The sequence below is a fragment of the Salvelinus namaycush genome, chromosome 4 (assembly GCF_016432855.1).
Source record: "Salvelinus namaycush isolate Seneca chromosome 4, SaNama_1.0, whole genome shotgun sequence".
NCBI classification, from domain to species: Eukaryota; Metazoa; Chordata; class Actinopteri; order Salmoniformes; family Salmonidae; genus Salvelinus; species Salvelinus namaycush.
Genome location: NC_052310.1, coordinates 50172414 through 50199260, shown reverse-complemented (window position 1 = coordinate 50199260; position 26847 = coordinate 50172414).

Below are 26847 nucleotides of genomic sequence, written 5' to 3'. Positions count from 1 at the left end.
TTCATTGGTTAGTAAAAAAAAAACACCTGTTGTATTTGGCGCACGTGACAAATAAACTTTATTTGATTTTTGACTTCTGCTTGGATTCCACCTGGCAATCTGTTCACCGTCTGCCCTGGCCTGTATCCCCCTGTCTGGTACAGGTACCCCCGCCACACCTCCAGCACACACTGTTGGGGTGAGTGACTCTGAACTTACAATGGCTAACCCCAAGTCGTTATATTTTTTTTCTTGTGCTTTATGCTATTTGCCTCTTGACTCCTGCATGCTTTGTTGACTAATAATTTGCTTGTTTACCCAACCGTGGGACAGACTGTTTGTTCCCACAGTCGGGACTCTGACTCTCTATTGGTTACACAGACTCTTGGCCTCCCATCCTATTGTAACCACCTCTCACCGGCTTGTATTCATGTTACCTGATGAAATTGCTGTACAAAATGATCTTGTTGCCATCTAATGCAGAGTGTGGGTTCACAGCGCCAATCCAGTTGTGTTGGTTATTACTGAGACATGGTTAAGAAAGGGTGTTTTGAACACTGATGTTAACCTTTCTTGTTATAACCTTTTTCGGCAAGAAGAAGGCCTCACTCCCCCCCTATTTGAGATACCTACTGCAGCCCTCATCCTCCACATACAACACCCGTTCTGCCAGTCACATTCTGTTAAAGGTCCCCAAAGCACACACATCCCTGGGTCGCTCCTCTTTTCAGTTCGCTGCATCTAGCGACTGGAACCAGCTGCAAAAAAACACTCAAACTGGACAGTTTTATCTCCATCTCTTCATTCAAAGACTCAATCATGGACACTCTTACTGACAGTTGTGGCTGCTTTGCATGATGTATTGTTGTCTCTACCTTATTGCCGTTTGTGAGGTTATCTGTGCCCAATAATATTTGTACCATGTTTTTTGCTGCTACCATGTTGTTACTACCATGTTGTTGTCATGTGTTGCTACCATGCTGGGTTGTCATGTGTTGCTGCCTTGCTATGTTGTTGTCTTAGGTCTATCTTTATGTAGTGTTGTGATGTCTCTATTGTCGTGATGTGTGTTTCGTTCTATATTATTATTATTTATATATATTTTTTAGTCCCAGTCCACGCAGGAGGCCTTTTGCCTTTTGATAGGCCGTCACTGTAAATAAAAATTAGTTCTTTACTGACTTGCCGAGTTAAATAAAGGTTAAATAAAGGTTAAATAAATACAATTGGGATAGGGAACAGAGTAGACACTGATTATAGACATGGAGTGTGTTTCACATGATCTCATAAATGACAGACAACATTACCTCAGAGATGTAGTAAGAGGTATTTACAGTGGAAGGGGGCATGACAGATTATGTCCTGTATTTAAGTGCACAGGCAGGGGCATGGGGTGGGGGCCAAAATATGTGAACTGTAGAGATGACATGCTGCAAGGAACAAGAAGGGGGGGAGGGGGCAGATAAATGACAAATGAGGATGGATGGTAGTGTACAATCATACATGGATGTAATAGGCTACATTAATCTTAGCACTTATACCCACTGTGTCCTGCAGGGAAGTCCTTGCCTCTATTTCAGGGTCATGGCAGAGCTGACCAATGGCTCTATTGTTTGAAGCCTTCAGTTGATGTGTGGCATGGTGACATTAAGTGTAAGAGATGTAGATACCCTGCTGTATGTTGTTTGGCTTCACCCCAATCAGGTCTCATGCAACAACAGCTATTCTGGCAAGAATTGTGGTTAAGATGGAATAGTATTTCCGAGGAGGCAAGGGACTTTGAGATCCTCAAAAAACGTTATTTAAATTCACAATGCTAACCATCTTTTATGCTACATGTGACTGTTCTTTGACACATTATCTATCAGTGTCCTAACACACATGAGGACTCCTGTAGCCTATGTCTTCCATCTGAGAGGCAGTGAACGGACACTCTATCCAGATTGAGAGGGATTTGTAAATCCCATCCCATGCATGGTGGCCAGCTCTTTATCTGTCTCTTCTGGGCCTCAGAGAGATGGAGGTACCTGGGATGTCCCCAATTCACAGAGAGAAAAACAGAGAGATATGTGATTCACCGGACTCTCTCATACAGCAAAGAGAAAGAGAAATGGAAGGAGGGAGGCAGTGGCGTAGTAAGAAATTCATTGGTGGGGGGCATGCAGAACTTTGGGTGAGCTCAATTTTTTTTAAAGAATAATAATAATTGGAGGGGGAGGGGGAAGCAGCTAACTTCCTGCAATATTACACATTTTGCCAAGGGGCAAAGAGAACAATTTGCAGTTTTACAGCTAATCTCATGTTATTCTACACATTTTGCCATGAGGCTGAGAGAAAATGTTACTGTTTTAAAGCACATTTCCTGCAATTCTACACATTTTGCAATGGGGCAGATAGGAACATGTGCCATTTTATAACTCATCATGCTATTGTACACATTTTGCCGTGAGGCTGAAAGAAAATTCGGAATTTTTAAAGCTGATTAAAGCTAAAATATGTGTTGACTGTGATAAAGGCACTGGATTATGAGATCTCTTGTTTTCTAAATTAATACATAAAATAGGCAGTTGCATGTTGCATATAGCCTTAGAAGCAGTGACATACGCTCAGTGGCCAGTTTATTAGGTACACCCATCTAGTACTGGGTCAGGCCCCCCTTTGCCTCCAGAACAGCCTGAATTCTTTAGGTCATGGAGACGTTTCTCAATTGCTATGAAAGACCTAACGTGTGCCAGGGAAACATTCCCCACACCATTACACCACTGCCATTAGCCTGTACCGTTGCCCCCAGACAGGACGGGGCCATGGACTCATGCTGCTTACTCCAAATCCTGACTCTTCCATCAGCATGATGCAATAGGAACCGGGATTCGTCAGACCAGGCAACAAAAAAATTCCACTCCTCAATTGTCCAGTGTTGGTGATCGAGTGCCCACTGGAGCCACTTCTTCTTGTTTTTAGCTGATAGAAGTGGAATCCCGGTGTGGTCGTCACCTGCAATAGCCCATCCGTGACAAGGACTGACGGGTTGTGCGTTCCAAGAAGCCATTCTGCACACCACTGTTATACTGCGCCGTTATTTGCCTGTTTGTGGCCCGTCTGTTAGCTTGCACGATTCCTGCCGCTCTCCTTTGACTCCTCATCAACAAGCTGTTTTCACCTACAGGACTGCAACTGAGTGGATGTTATTTGTTTGTTGCAACATTCTCGGTAAACCCTAGCAGTAACGGTGCATGGGTAAAATCCCTGGGGAAGCCAGAAAAAAAGTTATATTGCAACCTGTGTTAATTGTGTTGTTTCTGCTCTATAACCTGTTAGTTGCAATCGTGATATTTAGGTCTAAGGCCGAGACAATAATAAAACTGTGGCATAAATTCAACCACACCTTTGTTTCATCACAAAACCGGAGCGCAACCTCTGTCTGTTGAAGTCCACAGTGCATATTGCATGTAACAAACAGTTACATGACCTACAGCATGGTTAGACTACTTAAACTAAAGCACCATTTCAACATCATCAAATGACCTATGCTTACTCTAATACAGTGACAACTAATAGATACCAAAAACAATTTAGTCCAATAAACGTAAGCTAAATATGATGTGGTTGTCGCTGGTTCTGATTTCTGTGTGTGTGTGTGTGTGTGCATTCATTCGTGCAAGTGGAAAAAACATGTTGACTCACCTTGTTGAGAAGCGCCTATGCCATGCTCCTCTCTTTCATGTTGATAAAACGGTCTATGACTCTGTCATTCAGTATGCTTTTATTTTTTGTTGTTGTCCTATGCTACCTGGCTTAAATGCATCCTTGCTAGCCTAACTTAATTTCATGGGCAACGTTAGCTACTTAACATTAGCCTTCTACGTCTAGCTACATATTGAACTTCAAACCTGTTTTGCCAGGGGCACAATGTATGAATTTATAGTTGGATCAGAATTGCCGTTATAATAATTGGCCAGTACGGAGAATTAAGTAAAACCAGAAGTCCAAATCCTTATTTCCATCTATTTCAAATTTAGGAAAGAGACAATTTTAGCTAGCTAGCCACTGGAGGACAAGAACACAACGAGGGGCAACAATTCAAGTTGTTTCTATCAATGATGTATTGCTGTCGATGTGATTAAATTAGATTAAAACCAAATCCAAACTGGCTTCCCTTGATGGTTAGCATGACCATTCACAGCGGAGCTCACTCAGTTTAGCTCAATGCTAATTGACTATTATTTTATACTTTTTTTATCAAGGTAGACTAAAAGCTCGCTGTCTTCCCTTGCATTCAATGTTACGGGTGGGCAACAATGTCATACTCTTTTTGACCAGACAGCATCAGATAGATAGGCCTACACATACAGACAGAGGGGCGCTGTTTCACTCGCTCTAATGGTTTCTCCGGTGCGATACATTCAGCCACTTTTGAATTGAAGGGAAATTATTAAACACAGACAGATGAAAGATGAATAACTGGATATTTTTATTTTGTATTTTTGTTTTAAAAAATGGGAAGCCTGCCTTCCCTTGGCATCCATGCCACTGAACCCTAGACGCTGTCTTGCGTGAAAAGCCCAGGAGGCCGGATGTTTCTGAGATAATGGAACCGGTGCGCCTGGCACCGACATTCATACCACACTCAAAGTCACTCGTTTTGCCCATTCAATCGAAAACTAACTGAATACCTCGATGCCTGTCTGCCTAGTTTATATAGCAAGCCACGGCCACGTGACTCACTGTCTGTAGGAGCGAGCCATTTTCGTTAACGAGGTGGTCTACCTAATAAACTGGCCACTGAGTGCCTCAATGCAGTCATATCTGTGGCTTATTAGGGGTGTGGCTTTCAGTTAGTTATTTTTGGCAACCTCAGTTATTTTTGGCCGAACGTATGACCTCAGCTCCTGTTGATAATGTTGAGTACTGACCAAAAGGAACGTTTTGCTTCGAGTAAAAAATAGTTTCTACCCCTGTCTCTGGTGATAGCTAGCGTCACACGGCTAACTATCAATACTTGTTTAGCCCACGGTAATATTGCTAGCTCCCTTCCCTCATCTAGTTTAACCAGTCAGTCTGTTAACTAGACCGACTGGTTAGCCTCACGGCTCTACGGTTGTGGGAGAATACCTATACAAAGTCGAACTGCTCCCACGTGGTTCCCTTTGGCTAGCACTGTGCTAGCTACAGCGAGGTAGCTGATAGCTAGCTAATACATTACTAGCCTTGCGGCTGTAGTTTTCTCACTGTGCACACCCTAGCTAGCATTAGAGACAAGGCTTTCTAACTAGCTAGCTTATGGTGGCTAGCTTTCTGGAAAGCAAGCTAACCGCACTAGCATTCCTACCCGCACATACGATTGCATAAGCATAGCTATATAACTCATAAACGAGTTCCCTACCTGCCCAAATGGTAGTGTTGCTAGCTCCCTTCTCTAGTTTAGCACAACCTATGTTCACTCGTTTGTGTTTCTTAGACTGACCAGTTAAGCCTCAAGGCATTAGGGTCAAGGTAGACTTTCAGCCAAAATTAGAAGAAGGCACCAACGCTTTTCCCATCGGCTAGTACTGTTCTAGCTATAGCTTAACCTTTGCCTCACTTTTTAATCATTGGCTAAACTGACCAGCTACACCTAATGGTGCTATGGTCAAAAGATACTCTCAAGATCGAAGAACTAATGCTATTCACAGTTGCCTTCGTCTGACGTGGTACTAGCTAGCTAGGCTATTAGCCAACAAGGTGAACACCAGCAAGCTAACACCAAAAGCCTCACGGCTAAGCGTTGACTTGCACACTCATAACCCAGTTAAGCAATGCTTTCCCCCCGGAGCTACTGTGAGCACCCATACCCCATGGGAAACAATCATACTCAGGCACTTCTCGAATGAGTCCGGCGAGTGTTGTAAGGTTTTACCACATGTGCTAAACTTAAGCCATCTAGCACACTGATAGCTTGGCTCTCTGCCATTGTTCACATAACGTTCAGTCGTTTTTGCGCTTACTTACCCAAGTGCCCTCCAAGTTAAAACTCTCTGGACAAGTAAATGTCAGTTGCCAGCATACACTGACGGCACATTGCCTTCAGAAATATATCACTCTCTGTCCCCTTAAAAGTAGGGGCACAGGGCTGTGTTATTTTGATATAAGTGGCTCTCTTTGACGCCACCAGAGAGTGCCACCACACCATCTCTGGTGAGCCCGAGGCTTGTGGATAGCTCTTTCTCATGACAGAGAATTTATGCGCATATGCAGTTACCCACAAAAGCCGGGCGTACACTACACAATATTGGCACCGATTGAGCTGTCCAAGACAAGTTTTTGAGATTGGCTACCGATATTTTTAAACATGTTTGATTTTATCGGCACAAAATCTGCAATGCACTTGTAGTGTGGGATGTACCTGTGGCTTGCGGAAGTATTCACCCCCTTGGCATTTTTCCTATTTTGTTGCCTTACAACCTGGAATTAAAATTGATTTTTGGGGGGTTTGTATCATTTGATTTATGCAACACGCCTACCACTTTGAAAATGTGCCGCTCAATATGCACATTTTCGAACAAACTCTATATACATTGTGTAATATGATGTTACAGGACTGTCATCTGAAGAATTCTGAGAAGGTTAGTGAAAATTAATATATTTTGGTGGTGAATACGTTATCGCTATGTTTGGCTGGAATCAATGCTGTTGTATGGTTTGCTACTGTGCTAAGCTAATATAACGCTATATTGTGTTTTCGCTGTAAAACACTTAGAAAATCTGAAATATTGTCTGGATTCACAAGATCTGTGTCTTTCAATTGCTGTACGCTGTGTATTTTTAAGAAATGTTTTATGATGAGTAATTAGGTAATACACGTTGCTCTCTGTAGTTATTCTAGTCGAGTTGTGATGGTGGCTACAATGGTAAACTATGATTTATACCTGAAATATGCACATTTTTCTAACAAAACATATGCTATACAATAAATATGTTATCAGACTGTCATCTGATGAATTTGTTTCTTGGTTAGTGGCTATTTATATCTTTATTTGGTCGAATTTGTGATAGCTACTGATGGAGTCAAAAACTGGTGGAGTAAAAAAAATGGTGTCTTTTGCTAACGTGGTTAGCTAATAGATTTACATATTGTGTCTTACCTGTAAAACATTTTAAAAATCAGAAATGATGTCTGGATTCACAAGATGTGTATCTTTCATCTGGTGTCTTGGACTTGTGATTTAATGATATTTAGATGCTAGTATTTACTTGTGGGGCTATGCTAGGCTATGCTAGTCAGCTTTTTTACTGGTGGGGGTGCTCCCGGATCCGGGTTTGGGAGGAACTAGAAGTTAAAGACAAAAATTAAAAAATGTAAACATTGAAAAAGTGACTTGAGGAAAGAATACACAGTGAATAATAAATAACAATAACGAGTAAAAATACCATGGCTATATGCAGGGAGTGTCAGTGCCGAGTCGATGTGAAAGGGTACGAGGTAATTGAGGTAGCTATGTACTGTAAATATACCGTAGGCAGGGGTAAAGTGACTAGACAACAGCATAGATAGACAGTAGCAGCAGCATACAGTGCATTCGGAATGTATTTTTCAACATTTTGTTACGTTACAGCCTTATTCTAAAATTGATGAAATTGTTTTTTTCCCCTTCATCAATCTACACACAATACCCCATAATGACAAGGCAAAATCAGGTTTAGACATTTTAGATATATCAAATTTACATAAGTATTCAGACCCTTTACTCAGTACTTTGTTGAAGCACCTTTGTCAGCAATTACAACCTCGAGTCTTCTTGAGTATAACGCTACAAGCTTGGCACACCTGTCTTTGGGGAGTTTCTCCCATTCTTCTCTGCTGATCTCCTCAAGCTCTGTCAGGTTGGATGGGGAGCGTCGCTGCACAGCTATTTTCAGGTCTCTCCAGAGATGTTTGATCAAGTTCAAGTCCGGCTCTGGCTGGGCTGCTCAAGGACATTCAGAGACTTGTACCAAAGCCACTCCTGTGTTGTCTTGGCTGTGTGCTTACGGTCGTTGTCCTGTTGGAAGGTAAATCTTCGCCCGAGTTTGTGGTCCTGAGCACTCTGGAGCAGGTTTTTATCAAGGATCTCTGTACTTTGTTCCGTTCTTCCTCCACACGATCCTCATTAGTCTACCAGTCACTGCCTCTGAAAAACATCCCCACAGTATGATGCTGCCACCATGCTTCACCGTAGGGATAGTGCCAGGTTTCCTCCACATGTGACACTTGGCATTCAGGCCAAAGAGTTCAATCTTGGTTTTATCAGACCAAATAATATTTTTTCTCATTGTCTGAAAGTCCTTTAGGTGACTTTAGGCAAACTCCAAACGGGTTGTCATGTGCCTTCTACTGAGGAGTGGCTTCTGTCTGGCCATATATTTTGAATACTAAAATGCATGATAGTTTATTCTGATGTTGTAAATATGAGATTACACATGGAAACATAGTATTTATTTTAATTTTAGTAAATTAGGAATTATTAAAAATTGTTAAATCCACTAATCAAATAAAATAAAATGTACTTGTCACATGCGCCAAATACTGTGAAATGCTTACCTACAAGGATTCGCCCCTTTTTTCAATTTTCGCCTAAAATGACATACCCAAATCTAACTGCCTGTAGCTCAGGACCTGAAGCAAGGATATGTATATTTTTCATCCCATTTGAAAGGAAACACTTTGAGGTTTGTGGAAAATATAAATTAATGTCGGAGAATATAACACATTAGATCTGGTAAAGATAATACAAAGAAAAAATATGTATTTTCTTTGTACCATCATTTTTTAAATGCAAGAGAAAGGCCATAATGTATCATGCCAGCCCAGGCACAATTTATATTTTGGCCATAGCAGTGTATGTGTAAAATTTAGACTGATTCAATGAACCATTGCATTTCTGCGAAAAAATTTGTGAGACTGCAAAAATGTGCCTAATTGGTTTATTAATACATTTTCAAGTTCATAACTGTGCACTCTCCTCAAACAATAGCATGGTATTATTTCACTGTAATAGCTACTGTAAATTGGACAGTGCAGTTAGTTTAACAAGAATATAAGCTTTCTGCCAATATCAGATATGTCTATGTCCAGGGAAATGTTCTTGTTACTTACAACCTCATGCTAATCACATTAGCCTACGTTAGCTCAAACGTCCAGCGGGGGACCCACCGATCCTGTAGAGGTTAAAGGTCTTGCTCACATTGGCTACGGAGAGCGTGATCACACAGTCGTCCGAAACAGCTAGTGCTCTCATGCATGCTTCAGTGTTGCTTGCTTCAAAGTGAGCATAAATGGCATTCAGCACGTCTGGTAGGCTCGATTCACTGGGCACCTCGCAGCTGGGTTTCCCTTTGTAGTCCGTAATATTTTTCAAGCCCTGTCACATCTGACGCGTGTCAGAGACAGTTTTGTAGGATTCAATCTTAGTCCTATATTGATGCTTTGCCTGTTTGATGGTTTGTCTGAGGGCATAGCTGGATTTCTTATAGGTGTCTGGATTAGGGTCCTGCTCCTTGAAAGTGACAGGTATAGCCTTTAGCTCAGTGTAGATGTTGCCTGTAAGCCATGGCTTCTGGTTGGGAAATGTACATGCGGTCACTGTGGGAATGACATCGTCAATGCACTTATTGAGGAAGCCGGAACTGAGGTGGTCACCGGTGGTCATATTCCAGTCTGTGCTAGCAAAATAGTCCTTTGGCGTAGCATCCGCATAATCTGACCACTTCCGTATTGAGCGAGTCACTGGTACTTCCTGCTTTAGTTTTTGCTTGTAAGCAGGAATCAGGAGGATAGAATTTTGGTCAGATTGCCATAATTGATGGCGAGGGAGAACTTTGTGTGTGGAGTAAAGGTGATCTAGAATTGTTGTTTTTTTCTCTGCGCATGTGACATGCTGGTAGAAATTAGGTCAAACGGATTTAAGTTCGCCTGAATTAAAGTCCCCGGCCACTAGGAGCGCCGCTTCTGGATGAGCATTTTCTAGCTTGCTTATGGCCTTATACAGCTCGTTGAGTGCGGTCTTAGTGCCAGCATCGGTTTATGGTGGTAAATAGACAGCTACGAATAAAATAGATCAGAATAATCTTAGTAGATAGTGTGGTCTGCAGTTTGTCATGAGGTTTTCTACCTCGTCTTACCAGATGTAGCTGCTCTGTCCTGCTGATGCACAGAGAAGCCAGCCAGCTCTATATTATCTGTGTCATTGTTCAGCCACGTCTCGGTGAAACATAAGATATAACAGTTTTTAATGTTCCGTTGGTAGGATAGTCTTAATCGTAGATCGTGTAGTTTGTTTTCCAATGATTGCACGTTGGCCAATAATATGGAGGGAAGTGGTGGTTTACCTACTCGTCTGCAAATTCTTACATTCCTCTCCCCCTTTTCCTCCGTCTTTTCTTCACGCTGATGACGGTGATTTGGGCCTTGTCTTGACAAAGCAGTATATCCTTAGCATGGGACTCATACATTTTTTTTTCTCATCCAGTTCGAGTTGAGTAATCGCTGTTCTGATGTCCAGAAGCTATTTTCGGTCATAAGAGACGATAGCAGCAACATTATGTAAAAAAACAGTTACAAACAATGCAAAAAAAAAAAAAAAAATAGCACAGCCCGTAAAATGGCAGCCTTCCCCTCCGGCAACCATTATCAGATTGCAATGACTTTGATAGACATTTCAATAGTATTTTTTGTAGGTATACTATACAGCAGATTTATGGAGAATTGCTGTGGGAGTGCTATTTATATCCCGTCGACTACTGACCATTCATCCATACTGTGTGTGTCCCGTCATTGCAGCTTTGGAAATAAATTAACTATCCATCCATTGCTCCTTCCTGTGTTGACTTACTGACATGAGGGACACATTACATCATCATGTGCTTTCTATCCTGTTTCCTTCAGAGGGAAGAACTAGGCAGTTACACCAGCAAATGGATACACGAATTGGAGGAAACAGGCACAGTGGGGTAAGTTACATAATCATGGTTTGTCTCTCATTCCCTTCCTAATGTTTCCTCATGTTCCATTTTTTTCTAAGTAATGTGAGGTAAGTTATTCAACTGAGAATAGTGTTGACTAAGCACAAACAGACTGGGTACGTTTTGACAAACAAAAAAAATAATTGCGGGGGGGAAATAGTCAAATTTAGATCAATGGCTAATACAGTGTTATAAATGTGCTTTCATCAGGTGCTTCAGACGTGTCCATGCATCATGAGGGGAAATACTTTTGCTGGCTTTGAAGTGGAGGGAAGGATTAGAATCATGTGAGTTTTTCCTCTCTTCACATTACTGCTTCATATCAAGAAGTCTATTTATTTTCTGCCATATTGTTTCATTCCCTATCTACACTTACCCTGCAGCAATATATTGTAAGTTAAAGCCTAAACCAAAGTTTTAAACTAACTCTGGTACTAGAGAGATAATGTGTGCAGGCTTTTGCTCCATCCCATCACTAACACACATTCAAAGAATCATGGTCTTAAAGAGCAACTGCCTTTAAAAAGCAATGAATCCCTTTGAAAGCAGCCTGTGTGGCATCGATTCGAGTCTGAAACAGTTATTCTACTGTCAAAATTAACTACAAAGTATAAATAGGATAATTTTGGTCATAAAGTCAGACTCGTCTTAAACAGAGTTTGGAACATCCACGCATCACAGCGGGTAAATTTAGGTTTGGTTTTGATTTGATCGTGTCCATTTGCCCAATAACATGGGGTGAACAGCTGCAGTGATTGCTCTCTATCCAATAGCATAGACATAGAGACAGACCTGTCCAGCAGCTCCAACTTTGTTAACATATGACAATACGTTGTACATTTTTTAACTTGAGAAATACTGCACCAAACACCTTAGTTAGTTGTAAAATTGTTAACCAAAACATCCTTGACAAAAACATTTAACTCAAGAAATCTGTAATTAATTTTATCTTAGATTCATTCTGGGGATTTTGAGGAAATTAAATAGGCTTCAATGTGTCTCATGGAGGACAAATATTATTAACCAAATGAGGAATCGGTCAGAAAACACACCTCCAAGACTGAAATCTCATTTTTCTAATGAGCACCGGAAAAACACATGTGCCAATCAGCGTGTTCAGTGGCTTTTTAAGTCTGGTCTATGATAAGCTGAATCAAGTGTGTTACTGCGGGGCAGGAAAGAAAACCTACACCGAGTTGCTTTCCAAGATCAGTGTTGGATACCCCTGGCCTACACTCTTAACTCTGTAATTTACATCTGACAGCTATGGTAGAAAATTACAAGGTTATGTTTCAATGTTTATGCATCGAATAAGGTTTCTCAGTACTCTCTCATCTGTGTCTGTGTGGACTTGGGCCTCTGGGGCTTGGCGCTGGCAATTGATTTATGATGATTTGGTAATAAAACTTATAGCCTGCATTCCATAGAATGAGTTGGTGTTTGTGTACTATGAGGAGATGTCTCTGGTATGGACAGCTGATAAGAAGAACCTTGTCTTTGGGGCCAAACCCTGGTTTCTATACAATAAGAGCATTTGCTGTGAAGACTGTTATCTGGCTGGGAGGGTTACTCCTTTCTTACATACAAAACTTCACCTCTCGACCCATTCCACACATCTGTTTGTCACGAAGACTCAGGAGGACGTAGGGCTTTTAACAATCACCATTGGGTGACCGTTAATGCTCCATTGTTGCAATAATTATTAATAAAGTTTGATGGTTCTGAAGAAATCTAAAACTCTCTCTTTTAGTTAGAATAATTCCACGACACAGCTCATGACCAGAAGCTGAGACAGAGAAAAGGATCTCTGAAGATGAACCTGGACCGGAAGACTCCACATCTTGGCATTACTTAGGAATAAAACATGACTTTGTTTGACTGCTTGAGCTAGACCAGAGTTGATGCATTTCCATTTAAGCGTTAACACTATATTGCCCTTTCCAGAGCTCTTCAATACCTAATGAAGTATTTTGTTCTGTAAATAAATGTATTTAGATTTTATTTAGGCAACACCTTTTCCTTCTTTATTTGGGTTGTTGGAGGTATAGATTGTGATTTGTGAAACAGGTTTGTGTTGTTTTTGTTATTGTAAACAAATGCAATATTAGTCAACATAATACAATTGTTGGCTTTAAATGTGTGTAGTGTCAATGCATCAAGTACAGTATGCCTATGACTTAAATGTTGTAATTTGATTGAAAGAGGTATGAATTTAAATATTTTCTCCTTTTAAAGACCTCATCATGAATCCACATGGCGTATATGATACTGCTCTACATGTGAACATTTAATTGATTATTTTTAGAACTGTTTATACGTTTAATTAAAGATGCACTATGCAGAAATCGCTCCGCCATTTCCTAGTTGCTAAAATTTTAATAGTTCGCCTAATTTCAGATTATGTGACAAAACAAGCAAGAATAGTGTAGAGAATCATTGTACCATCTAAATCGCTGTGAAATATATTTTCAATAATCAAAAATAATGTATTTTCAGCTATTTGAACCTGGTATATAAAACCGAAAGCAAAAGACGCAAAAAAAAAAAAAAATGGGATGCATAGAAATAGCGCACATAGAACAGATCTACCGCTTCTTAGACTTGCTTTCAATGAGAATGTCCTATTCCCCCTCAGGAGACTGAAAAGATTTGGCATGGTTCCTCAGATCCTCAAAAGGTTCTACCGCTGCACCAGAGCATCCTGACTGGTTGCATCGTTGCCTGGTATGGCAACTGCTCGGCCTCCGACTGCAAGCCACTACAGAGGGTAGTGCATACAGCCCAGTACATCACTAGGGCCAAGCTTCCTGCCATCCAGGACCTCTATACCAGGCGGTGTCAGAAGAAGGCCCTAAAAATTGTTAGACTCCAGCCACCCTAGTCATAGACTGTTCTCTCTGCTACCGCACGGCAAGCGTTACTGGAGCGCCAAGTCTATGTCCAAAGGGCTTCTAAACAGCTTCTACCCCCAAGCCATAAGACTCTTGAACATCTAATCAAATGGCTACCCAGACTATTTGCATTGCCTACACCCCCACCCCCTCTTTTACGCCGCTGCTGCGCTCTGTTATTATCCATGCATAGTCACTTTAATAACTCTACCTGCATGTACATTACCTCAATTACCTAGACTAACCGGTGCCCCCGCACATTGACTCTGTACCGGTACCCCCTGTACATAGTCTCGCTATTGTTATTTTACTGCTGCTCTTTAATTACTTGTTCCTTTTATTTCTTATTCTTATTTGTATTTTTTAAACTGTGTTGTTGGTTGGGGGCTTGTAAGTAAGCATTTCACTGTAAGGTTTACACCTGTTGTGTTCGGCGCATGTGACTAATACAATTTGATTTGAGATCTATAACTCACATTTCTATGTGAATTTTGTGGGGTCGCCTGGTCTAAGTTCTACTGTATCCCACTGTTACATTTCTAATAGGGGGTGGAACAGACACTATTTTCATGGTGACTGTACTGAGCACCCTTAATTGAAAGATAAAGTACAGTACATATATAATACAATCATTCAATTAGGGATCAAATGCTTACTTTTGAGGTGTTATGATGTTTCAATGAATATGAAGTGGCGAGGGATGGGCTGTACCAAGGTGGATCGAAGCATTTGACACAGCATGTAACCCAGATGGGTCAGAATGTGTTAATTGAGTCTGACACAAGGTTGTCCGTTTATTGGTGTGTCCAACTGTTGATATGGCCCGTATCGGACCTGGACACATTTGGACATACACTGAGTGTGCATAACATTAAGAACACCTGCTCTTTCCATGATATAGACTGACCAGGTGAATCAAGGTTAAAGCTATGATTCCTTATTGATCTCACTTATTGATGTTAAATCTATTTCAATCAGTGTAGATGAAGGGGAGGAGACAGGCTAAAGAAGGATTTTTAAGCCTTGAGACAATTGAGACCTTAAATCTGTTTGGGATAGGTGTGCCGCTAACGGGACACCTCGACAACATCCGGTGAAATGGCAGAGCGCCAAATTCAATACTATAAATATTAAACTTTCATGAAATCACAAGTGCAATACATGAAAATAAAGCTTAACTTGTTGTTAATCCAGTCGCCGTGTCAGATTTCAAAAAGGCTTTACGGCGATAGCAAACCATACGATTATCTGAGGACAGCGCCCAGCACACAAATGCATAACAAATCATTTTCAACCAGGGAGTTGCGACACGAAAGTCAGAAATAGCGATATAATATATGCCTTACCTTTTAAAGATCTTCTGTTGGCACTCCAAAAGGTCCCAGTTACATTATAAATGGTCCTTTTGTTCGATAATGTCCTTCATTATATCCATAACTCAGTTTAGCTGGCGCGCTTCAGTCAATAATCGACTCAGTTTCCATCCATCAAAATGCATACAAAATGAATCCCAAATGTTACTAATAAACTTTTCCAAACAAGTCTATCAATGTTTATAATCAAACCTTAGGTATCCTAATACGCAAATATACGATAACATTTAAGACTGAGAATAGTATGTTCATTACAGCAGATAAATAAGAAAGAACGCACTTTCCTCCACGCGCTTGGAAACACCACAGCCAAAATGGGAGCCACCTAGAAAAACTACAATTTCTGGGTAATTTTTCCAAAAACCAGCCTGAAACTCTTTCTAAAGACTGTTGACATCTAGTGGAAGCCCTAGGAACTGCAATTTGGGAGGACTTGGGCTTATAATTATAGTACTAGCCATTGAAAACAGTGGTAAGGTGATATTATTTGGGGGGGGATGGTTTGTCCTCGGGGTTTCGCCTGCCATATCAGTTCTGTTATACTCACAGACATAATTTTTTACAGTTTTAGATCTAAATCTACCAATTATATGCATATCCTAGCTTCTGGATATGGGCCTGAGTGACAGGCAGTTTACTTTGGGCACGCTTTTCATCCGGACGTGAAAATCCTGCCCCCTATCCCAAAGTAGTGTTGTGTATGTGTGCCATTCTGAGTGTGAATGGGAAAGACAAAGGATTGAAGTGCCTTTGAACGGGGTATGGTAGTATGCAGAGTATGTGAGCGGAGCTGGAGCAGAGCGAGGAGCTAGGCATGCCCAATTTGACTGGAGCACAGAACAAGTTTCCCAAAGGCTGGAGCATTGATCTTCTCATGGGCAGCAATCTCTCCAGTAGCGCTTACTTTGATTCACCAGCTCAGGACATGCCCGGCCCAGCATGCATTTGTAGACTACTTGTGTGCTGCTATAGCCATTTGCTTTAGCTACTGTCGTTGAGTTGGCTAAATATTTTCATAAAGAAACAGTTAAAACACACAGGTGCAAAATCAAGGTGACTTACAAAGAAGAGGAGGACCAAGAACAAAAGAGAGAGTGCAGTGATGTAATGTCCACAACTAAAGAATCACTATGGAATCTGAAAAGACGCATATCCCGAAATCATGATGATGTACTACATGCACATGCTAACAGAAAGGAATGGGATGGGTAGCTAGCTAAGTGTGAGATTGTAGCAAAGTATTTAAAAACAATAAATCTGATATTTAACGTTTAGTTCATTTTCGTTCTATTATCTATACAGTAGGCAATCATTGATTTTGGCCCAATAGGACTGACATATTACCTCTTAAATAGAGTTTTCTGTTTTGATAGTGTTATTTTGCCTAAAAACCCTTTAGGCCTACCTATATATATATATAAAATCTGCATAAATATATATATATAATCTGCATCCCTGCGTAGCCTGGTAAGAGTGGCCCAAAGGGTGTTTAGCATCCCCAGTGGCTCTCCAAGCGAGTAGAGGGTATTCTCCACTTCTGACCTGCTCTCCAGGCACCATTGCATGAGCCTGAAGCCACAGACTCGTGTTTCTAAAAGTGAATTCAAAGGCACTGTAGACTGAGCCTAATGAGGCATTTTTCGTAAATAAATAAATTCTAAGTAAGTCATAGCCTATATGGGCAATTTATAGACTATAATAATTTAATACAACGAAATGTTGTTCAAATGCTGAGCGCTTAATGTTCCTGCCAGCCTAATGTGTCGCACTTGCAAATGCTTCACAATTTATTTCTTTGTAGGCTATAACCTTGAAATAATTTTAATAACATGCTAATCATATAGCCTAAATAATTAATTTCTACCTGTCTGGCACCTGACCTATTAAGAGTGTTTATATGATGTTAAATGGGACATGTTGCCTATTTGAAATTATGAGCGCTTCTTACAGTCAACTGTTCATGTTGTTTATTAAAATACTTTTCAATAAATCATATGGTTTTGTTTCAAAACTTCAAAACCAAATGGTAGGTCCAGGTAGTCACAAATAGTTGGGTGTTGGTTAAATTGTTATTTTAATGAATGGAGTAAATTTGGAGCTGCAGTTTTTTTTCTGTGAGCAAGGACTGGTTTTAGCAGAACAGTTGGAGAGTATGTGGAGCGCTGGTGCAGTGAACAGAATTTTTGACCGTTCAACTGCTCACACACTGTGTCAAGAACTGCAACGCTGCTGGGTTTTTCACGCTCAACAGTTTCCCGTGTGTATCAAGAATGGTCCACCATGCAAAAGACATCCAGCCAGCTTGACACAACTGTGGGAAGCATTGGAGTTAACATGGGCCAGCATCCCTATGAAACGCTTTCAACACCTTGTAGAGTCCATGCCCTGGCGAATTGAGGATGTTCTGAGGGCAAAAGGGGGGGTGTAACTCAACTTTTGCAACTTTTGTTGTCGCAGTATATGCTGTGTTGGATGTGTGTCGAGACCTGTCCGATCTTGATAAAGGGGTATTTTGCGCTGTATGGATGGCAGGGAGCTTGGGCCGCAGTGATGTACTGGGTCGTGCTCACGACCCTCTTGTCAGGAGTAAGCAGAACGTCCAAAGCTGCCAGCTAGTTGAAGGATACATTTTCATCCAAATCGAGGTTAGTGATTGCTGTTCTGATGTCCAGAAGCTGTTTTTGGTCATAGGAAATGATGGCGGAAACATTACTGTACAAAAAAAGTTAAGATAAAAAACACACAAAATATCAGAATTGGTAAGAACCCATAAAACGGCTACTATCCAATGCAGCGCCATCTTATTTTTGGCAATGAGAGATCACAAGAGAGGAATCCAGTGAGATGATGACGTTGTTTCACATCATCCAGAATGTGTTGACACTTGATCAGGAGCGATGACTACTACCAGAATGTGTTTGTACTTGCCTTTAATTCTTATGGCTGCAGGGGCAGTATTGAGTAGCTTGGATGAAAAGGTGCCCATTTCAAACGGCCTGCTCCTTAGTCATAGTTCCTAATATTTGCAGATTATTATTAATATTGGATAGAAAACACTCCAAAGTTTCTAAAACTGTTTGAATTATTTCTCTGAGATTAACAGAACTCATATTGGCAGGCAAAATCCTGAGTTGAAATCAAAACCGGAAGTCAGAAATCTGAGATTGTCTGTATTCAACAGAGTCCCAAAAGAAGTCCAAATGACGTATGACAGGGGTTGCACTGCCTAGGGGTTCCACTAGATGTCAGCAATCAATAGAAATTCCAATGAGACTTCTATGGTCTTGTTGGAGAGAATGAGGGCAGAATCAGTCAGGTGTCCATCAAGCACCCATTTCCTGATCATGCATTTTCTTCATGCAAGTCACTTGTGTTCCATGGCTCACGCAGACACGAAGGAATACTCCGGTTGGAACTTTATTGAAGCTATATGTTAAAAACATCCTAATGATTGATTCAGTACTTAGTTTGAAATGTTTCTTCGACCGGTAATATCACATTTTGAAGTTTTTGTCCGATATGAAGCTGACCAGAATTAGCGTTTGGATATGTTTACCAAACGCGCTAACAATTGGACATAAATAATGGATTTTTTCAAACAAAACAAACATTTATTGTGGACCTGGAGTTTCTGCTAAGCCTTCTGATCGAAACCAACAAAGGTAATGAAATATTTATAATATATTTTGTTGTTTATAGTGACGCTATCTGTGCAGCTGTGACATGCTAATTTGAGCGCCGTCTCAGATTATAGCGTACAGTTATTTTTCCTTAAAGTGTTTTTTAAATATGACATTGCGGTTGCATTAAGGAGAGGTATATCTATAACTCAATGTGTATAACTTGTATTATCATCTATATTTATGATGAGTATTCATGTTAAAACGACGGGCTATGCAAAGTCACTTGATGTTTTTGCATTTAGTGATTCTTGTAGCCTCAATGTAAACTCAGATTTTTTTATATAAATATGAATTGAATCAAACAAAACACGCATGTTTTGTGTAACATGAAGTCCTATGAGTGTCATCTGATGAAAATAATCGAAGGTTAGTGAATAATTTTATCTCTATTCTGGTTTTTGTGATGCTATCATTAGCTGGGAAAAATGCTATGATTATTTTTAGTTTTGTGGTGACCTAACATAATCGTTTGTAGTGCTTTCGCTGAAAAGCCTATTTGAAATCGGACAGTTTGGTGGGATTAACAACATGATTACCTTTAAAATGATATAAGACACATGTATGTTTGAGGAATTTTAATTATGAGATTTATGGTTTTTGAATTTGGCGCCCTGCACTTGGACTGGCTGTTGTCATATTGATCCCGACTTAGGGCTTGCAGCCATAAAAGGTTAAAAAAAGCTAAAATTGTCAGATTGTTACAGCTCTGAAATTCACAAGCGGTGTTATTAAATTCTAAATGTTGGTTAGATATTTCAACTCTGTATGGCAAGAGTGAATGTCTGACTGAAAACGTTTAAAGCTGCTTTGAGCCACAGCTCGATCTAGCTACTTTAACAATCTAATCACAAGGCGATATCAAGAGTTCTAAGGACCAAGTGAAGAATCTTGTCTGTGCCACATCGTTTAGTGTGTGCATCACTATGTTGAAAATACCAAAAACTACAGGAAATACTGTCGTCTAATGTGAGAGGCTCAGCAAAGTTAAGATTTTGAAAGTCGTGTGGTGTACGCCCAGCATAAGTGCTGTCTACTGTTACAAGGAGATACAAGCTTCAGTTCACTATGAAATCACCCATTTTCTACTGGGTTCTATTTTCAATAACCAACAGCGACTCGACAAAAATCTCCGCCAAACCCGGGCCCCGTGGCAGCCCATTGGTCACTGCGACTTGCACAGCCTCACAGCAGGGAGGGGGAAACAAGCTGGCCTTGGAGGACCAAAACCCCCGGCGACACATTAGACTGCCAATATCCATGTTAAGCTCTTGAACCAAAGCAAACCTGAAGGTAAACAGTCATTTGCTACGGCCACAGCAAGGTTCTGCCCTCTTAACCCCCCTAAGGGGGGCAAGAAGGGTCAGCCAATCTAGAGCACAGCCCTAAGCGACCCTCTTTTCGGGTTTAACGTGAGCCAGCCATCCATCCCCTCTTCAATGGGGAGGCAGGTCTACGTTAAAAAAAAAATATATTCCCTGTATAGCAGCGCACTTTCAAGACATTGCTCACATGGTAAAATGGAGGATATGCACTCTTACCCCCAAGTGCCATCCTCCCTTGGACTCTCCCCTCTGCACCTTCTCATCTTCTAGCCAGGGACGAAACTCAGCAAGTCCGCTCTCCCTCCGGTCTCTTATGACATATGGAGCAGGATGACAGATTGCCATTTGCCATCATCCTTCATGGCCCCTTTCGATTGCCTCTGTCTTATGTGCAAGCAAGTCAGTAGAACAGGCTCACAAGTGCGCCTCCTCGGAACTACCACCAGGAGGGGCCATAACTCTAGGTCCGTGTTTCCCAACTCCAGCCCACTATAGCACACATTGTTTTGTTGCCCCAGACAAACTCACCTGATTCAACTCTTTGAGGGCATGATAATTAGTTGACAAGTTGAATCAGGTGTGATTGTCCAGGGCTACAACAAAAATGTGTGCAGTTCGGGATAGTCAAGGATTGGAGTTGGGAAACACTTGTCTAGGTGAGCGAGGCAGGAAAAAGACCTGACACAATTCCCCGTTCATAAACGATAAACTGGGAAACAGCTTTTTTTGTAATTTCATGGCAACTTTGAAAACCCTTTCTATTGAGCTAGAGGACAGTCAGTACAATATTTCTTTACTATTACTCTTTGGTCAGTTGAAGCCCCAGACAGCTATCTGGTACACGCAAGATTTGGATGATAATTTCTACTTCAACGAGTCATACTGTTCACTCTGGCCCTAAACCCAGAGATTCTAAAAAGAAAAAGGCGGCGTAAGAGAGGCCCACGCGTGGGCACCCTGACAAAACTACGTTGGTGAGTACATAAACCGCCTTTAACCTCTATTCTATTCTATTGACGAACGTACAATCACTGGAGAACAAACTGGACGAGCTCTGTTTGAGACTATCCTATCAACAGGACCTGAAGGACTGTAATATTCTATGTTTCTTGGAGTCGTGGCAGAACAAGGACATGGATAATATACATCTAGCTGGTTTTTCTATGCATCAGCAGGACAGAGCAACAGCGTTGGGTAAGCACAAAGGAGGAGGTGTGTGTCTCTTAACAACAGCTGGTGAGCGATATATAATATTAAGGAAGTCTTGAGGTTCTGTTCACCTGAGTTAGAATACCTCATGATAAGCTGTGTAGACCGTACTATTTAGCAATAGTTTTCATCTATATTTTTCGTAGCTGTCTATTTACCACCATAAATCAATGTTCGCACTAAGACCTCACTCAACAAGCTGTATAGGGCCATAATTAAATAACAAAATGCTCATCCAGAAATGCCACTTGTAGTGGCCATTGGATTATAATGCAGGAAAGCTCAAATCAGTTTTATCTAATTTCAACAAGCATGTCAGCTGTGCAACTAGAGGCAAAAAACTCAAGATCAACTTTACTCAACACACAGAACCGCATACAAAGCTAACCTTCCCCTTTCATTTGGCAAATCTGACCATAACTCTATCCTCCTGATTCCTGCTTACAAGCAAAAACTCAAACAGACCGTACCAGTGACGTGCTCAATACGGAAGTGGTCCGATGAAGCGGATGCTAAGCTACAGGACTGTTTCGCTCGTACAGACTGAAATATGTTCCGGGATTCATCCGATGGCATTAAGGAGCTTACTACATCAGTCACCAGCTTCATTAATCTCAATAGGGGGGAGCCATTTCGACTTTGTAAAAATTCATTCCCAAATTAAACTGCCTCGTACTCAATTCTTGCTCGTACAATATGCATATTATTATTACTATTGGATAGAAAACACTCTCTAGTTTCTAAAACCGTTTGAATTATATCTGTGAGTAAAACAGAACTCATTTTGCAGCAAACTTCCTGTCAGGAGCTGAGAAATCTGAAATCGGGGGCTCTGTTCCAGGGTCAGTTTATAAATTTGCATGTAATCTATGGGTCGACATGCACTGCATACGCCTTCCCCTGGATGTCAGTAAGCAGTGAGAATTGGAATGGGGTGTCTAGGTAGATATGAGGCCGAACAAGAGATGTTGGAACCGGGTGTGCAGTCTTTTCTACGTTCGTCATGACGCGAGACAGACCTCAGGATTGCGTCCTGAAAAGCTGTTGTTATAGGCGCTAGATATATCCAGCTCTGATTTTATTCGATATACGTGTTAAAAACATCATAATGTAGTTATTTTAACCGAGTTATATCAGTTTATATCAGTATATTGCGATTTTCGGGATTTTCTTTGTTCTGCGTTATGGAGGGTTGGCCACGTCTGCACCACATGGCTAACGTTTGCTGCTAATTCCACAGTTGAAGACGACATTCTACAACCGAGCAACGATTCTTCTGGACAAAGGACAACTTGTACAAGATTCTGATGGAAGCTCATCAAATAGTAAGAACTATTTATGATGTTAATTCGTAATTTCTGTCGAAAAAGTTAAACTATTATTCCGCCATTAATTTCGGTGCGGTCTCGCTTTAACGCACGCTGTATGTCGTAGTAACGTTAATTTTAAAAATCTAACACAGCGGTTGCATTAAGAACTAATGTATCTTTCATTTGCTGTCCAACCTGTATTTTTTAGTCAAGTTTATGATTAGTTATTGATTAGATTAGGTGCCTCTCCCAAGATTTCTCCCGACATTTTGTTTGCAGTTTGGCTACTATTCTCATTGTATAACCACGATTTGTGCCGCTAAATATGCACATTTTCGAACAAACCATATATGTATTGTGTAATATGATGTTATAGGACTGTCATCTGATGAAGTTGAGAAGGTTAATGAAAAAATGTATATCTTTTGCTGGTTTATTCGCTATCGCTAACGTGCATGAATCAATGCTGCTGTGTGGTTGGCTATTGTAGTAAGCTAATATAATGCTATATTGTGTTTTCGCTGTAAAACACTTAAAAAATCTGAAATATTGGCTGGATTCACAAGATGTTTGACTTTCATTTGCTGTACACTGTGTATTTTTCATAAATGTTTTATGATGAGTATTTAGGTAATTCACGTTGGTCTCTGTAGTTATTCTAGCTGCTTTGGTGAGATTTTGTGATGGTGGCTGCAATGTAAAACTATGATTTATACCTGAAATATGCACATTTTTCGAACAAAACATATGCTATACAATAAATATGTTATCAGACTGTCATCTGATGAAGTTGTTTCTTGGTTAGTGACTATTTATATCTTTATTTGGTCGAATTTGTGATAGCTACCTATGCAGTAAAAAAATGGTGGGAAAAAAAAGTTGAGTCTTTTGCTATCGTGGTTAGCTAATAGAAATACATATTGTGTCTTCCCTGTAAAACATTTTAAAAATCAGAAATGATGGCTGGATTCACAAGATGTGTATCTTTCATCTGGTGTCTTGGACTTGTGATTTCATGATATTTAGATGCTAGTATTTACTTGTGGCGCTATGCTAGGCTATGCTAGTCAGCTTTTTTACTGATGAGGGTGCTCCCGGATCCGGGATGAGTACCAAGTAGAAGTTAATAAGTGCATCAACAACATCGTCCCGAGAGTAACCATAGGTATATATCCCAACCAGAAGACATTGATTACAGGCAACATCCGCAATGATCAAAAGGTTAGAGCTACCACTTTCATGGAGCAGGAAACTAATCTGGATGCTATAAAGAAATCCCGCTACGCCCTCTGACAAACCATCAAAGAGGCAAGAATCCTACTACAATGGCTCTGACACTCGTCGGATTACAAAGTTAAACCCAGCCGCCGGCTGCCCAGTGACACGCACCTACCAGATGAACTAAATGCCTCCTATGCTCGTTTTGAGGCAAGCAACACTGAACCATGCATGAGAGCACCAGCTGTTCTGGATGACTGTGATCGTGCTCTCCGTAGCTGATGTGAGTAAGACCTTTAAACAGGTTAACATTCACAAGGCTGCAGGGCCAGACGGATTACCAGGGCGTGTATTCAGAGTATGCACTGACCAGCTGGCAAGTGTCTTCACTGACATTTTCAACCTCTCCCTACCCCGTCTGTTACACTTACATGTTTCAAACCGTCATAGGTTACCTTCACATTCTTGGGCACAGGGACTATCTAAATGACTATCGCCCTGTAGCACTCACATATGTAGCCATGAAATGCTTTGAAAGGCTGGCCATGGCTCACATCATTACCATCATCCCAGACATCCTGGACCCACCTCAATTCGCATACCGCCCCAACAGATCCACAGATCTCTATTGCACTCCACACTGCCATTTCCCACCTGGACAAGAGGAACATTTACATGAAAATTCTGTTAATTGACTACAACTCAACATTCAAAACTATAGTGCCCTCCAAGCTCATCAATGAGCTAAGGACCTCAGGACTGAACACTTCCCTCTGCACCTGGATTCTGTACTTCCTGGCGGGCCGCCCCCAGGTGATGAGGGTAAGCACCAACACATCCGCCACACTGACCCTCAAAATGGGGGCCCCTCAGGGGTGTGTGCTTAGTTCCCTCCTGCACTCTCTGTTCACCCACGATTGCGTGGCCACGCATGACTCCAACATCATCATTCAGTTTGTCGACGACACAATGGTGGTAGGGCTGATCACCGACGATGATGAGACAGCCTATAGGGAGGATGTCATAGACATGGAGGTGTGGTGCCAGGGCAATAACCTCTCCCTCAACATCAGCAAAGACAAAGGAGCTGATCTTGGAATACATTCAAACTTACAGTGCTGTAGTGTAGTAGGTCAAGAGCTTCAAGTTCCTCTGTGTCCACATCACTAAGGATCTATCATGGCTCACACACACCAACACAGTCATGAAGAGGGCCCAACAACGCCTCTTCCCCTTGAGGAGGCTGAAAAGATTTGGCATGGGCCCTCAGATCCTCAAAAAGCTCTACAGCTGCACCATTGAGAGCATGTTGACTGGCTGCATTACCGCTTGGTATGGCGACTGGTTGGCATCCGACCGTAAGGCGCTACAGAGGGTAGTGTGTATGGCCAAGTACATCGCTGGGGCAGAGTTCCCTGCCATCCAGGACCTCTATACCAGGAAGTGTCAGAGGAAGTCCCTAAAAACTGTAAAAGACTCCAATCACCCAAGTCATAGACTGTTCTCTCTGCTACTGCACGGCAAACAGTACCAATGCACCAAGTTTGGAACCAACAGGACCCTGAACAGCTTCTACCCCCATTCCATAATACTGCTAAATAGTTAACTAAATAGCTACCTGGACTATCTGCATTGACCCTTTTGCACTAACTTCTTTTACTCAGCACGTACACTGCTGCTACTGTTTATTATCTGTCACTTCATTCCAAGTTACATGTACATATCTACCTCAGTTACCTCGTACCCCTCCACTTCGACTAGGTACTGGTACTGTGTGTATACTGTATAGGCAAGTTATCGTTACTCATTGTGTATTTATTATTACGCATTTTACTTTTCTATAATTTTTCTATTTTCTTTCTCTCTGCATTATTGGGAAGTAAGCATTTCACTGTTAGTCTACACCCGTTGATTACAAAGCATGTGACAAATACTATTTTATTTTATTTGCTTTACAACCAGTCCTTGTAGCCACCGTTACACAGGGATCTTCTGACCCAAGCGTAGCGGGAGATTTGCCACCCTCACCCAGTAACAATGGCCCTCTGAATGTGACAAGCCTGCCACTCAAGATCATTGACAATCTAGATGCCAGTGAGCATTCTACATGCTCACTGTTTGGAAAAATAGGCATTTTCGAAAAGTGGTGTGACCTACACAGATAATTCCTTAAATGCTCTGTATCTGAGGTTGCTATGCTTCATTTCAGGACCTTTTTGGACAGGGGGAAGATCTCCACTTCAAGGTCCATTTAGCCACTATTATTGACCGTTACTCAGTAGGGTAACACCCTCTGTTATGCCATTGATGAAGGGTGCGCATCACTCCAAGCCTTGTCATTGGGACCTGTCTATTGTGCTTGAGGCTTCCTCGCGGCAGTCGCTTGAGCTGCTGGAAAGCGAGGAGATATACTTCTCCTTCTTTATCGCTTTACCATCTGCCCTTAAGCCTGCAAAGTGAGTGAGTGGGCTGCAAACAGTCAGTCCAATGTTCCTGCCTACAGTTTGCCCCAGGGTTGTCCTAGGCACCTTGTTAACCAAACCCTGCCTTTATGCCAATGCAACTGTGGTTGTTGCGCCCTTGTGGTTTCCACCCACCGCTCTTCCTGTTTACAGAAGAAGAGGGTCTCCACCGATTGTGTCCAATATGCGTTTTTCACATTTGCTTGGATGAATAGGCCTACAGAGTATTAGGTTACAGACAAAAATGAACTATTCGCTGCTCTCACTCTAGCACGTGATGATCATCACATGGAAAAATCCTCCTACTGAAATATTTAGTTAACAGAAATAAGGAAAACATTTCTGAAAACCTCAATGTTCTCCACCTAACGGATCTGGTCTACCTCGTATTTTAAATTTTCAAATTCAAACACACATCACATT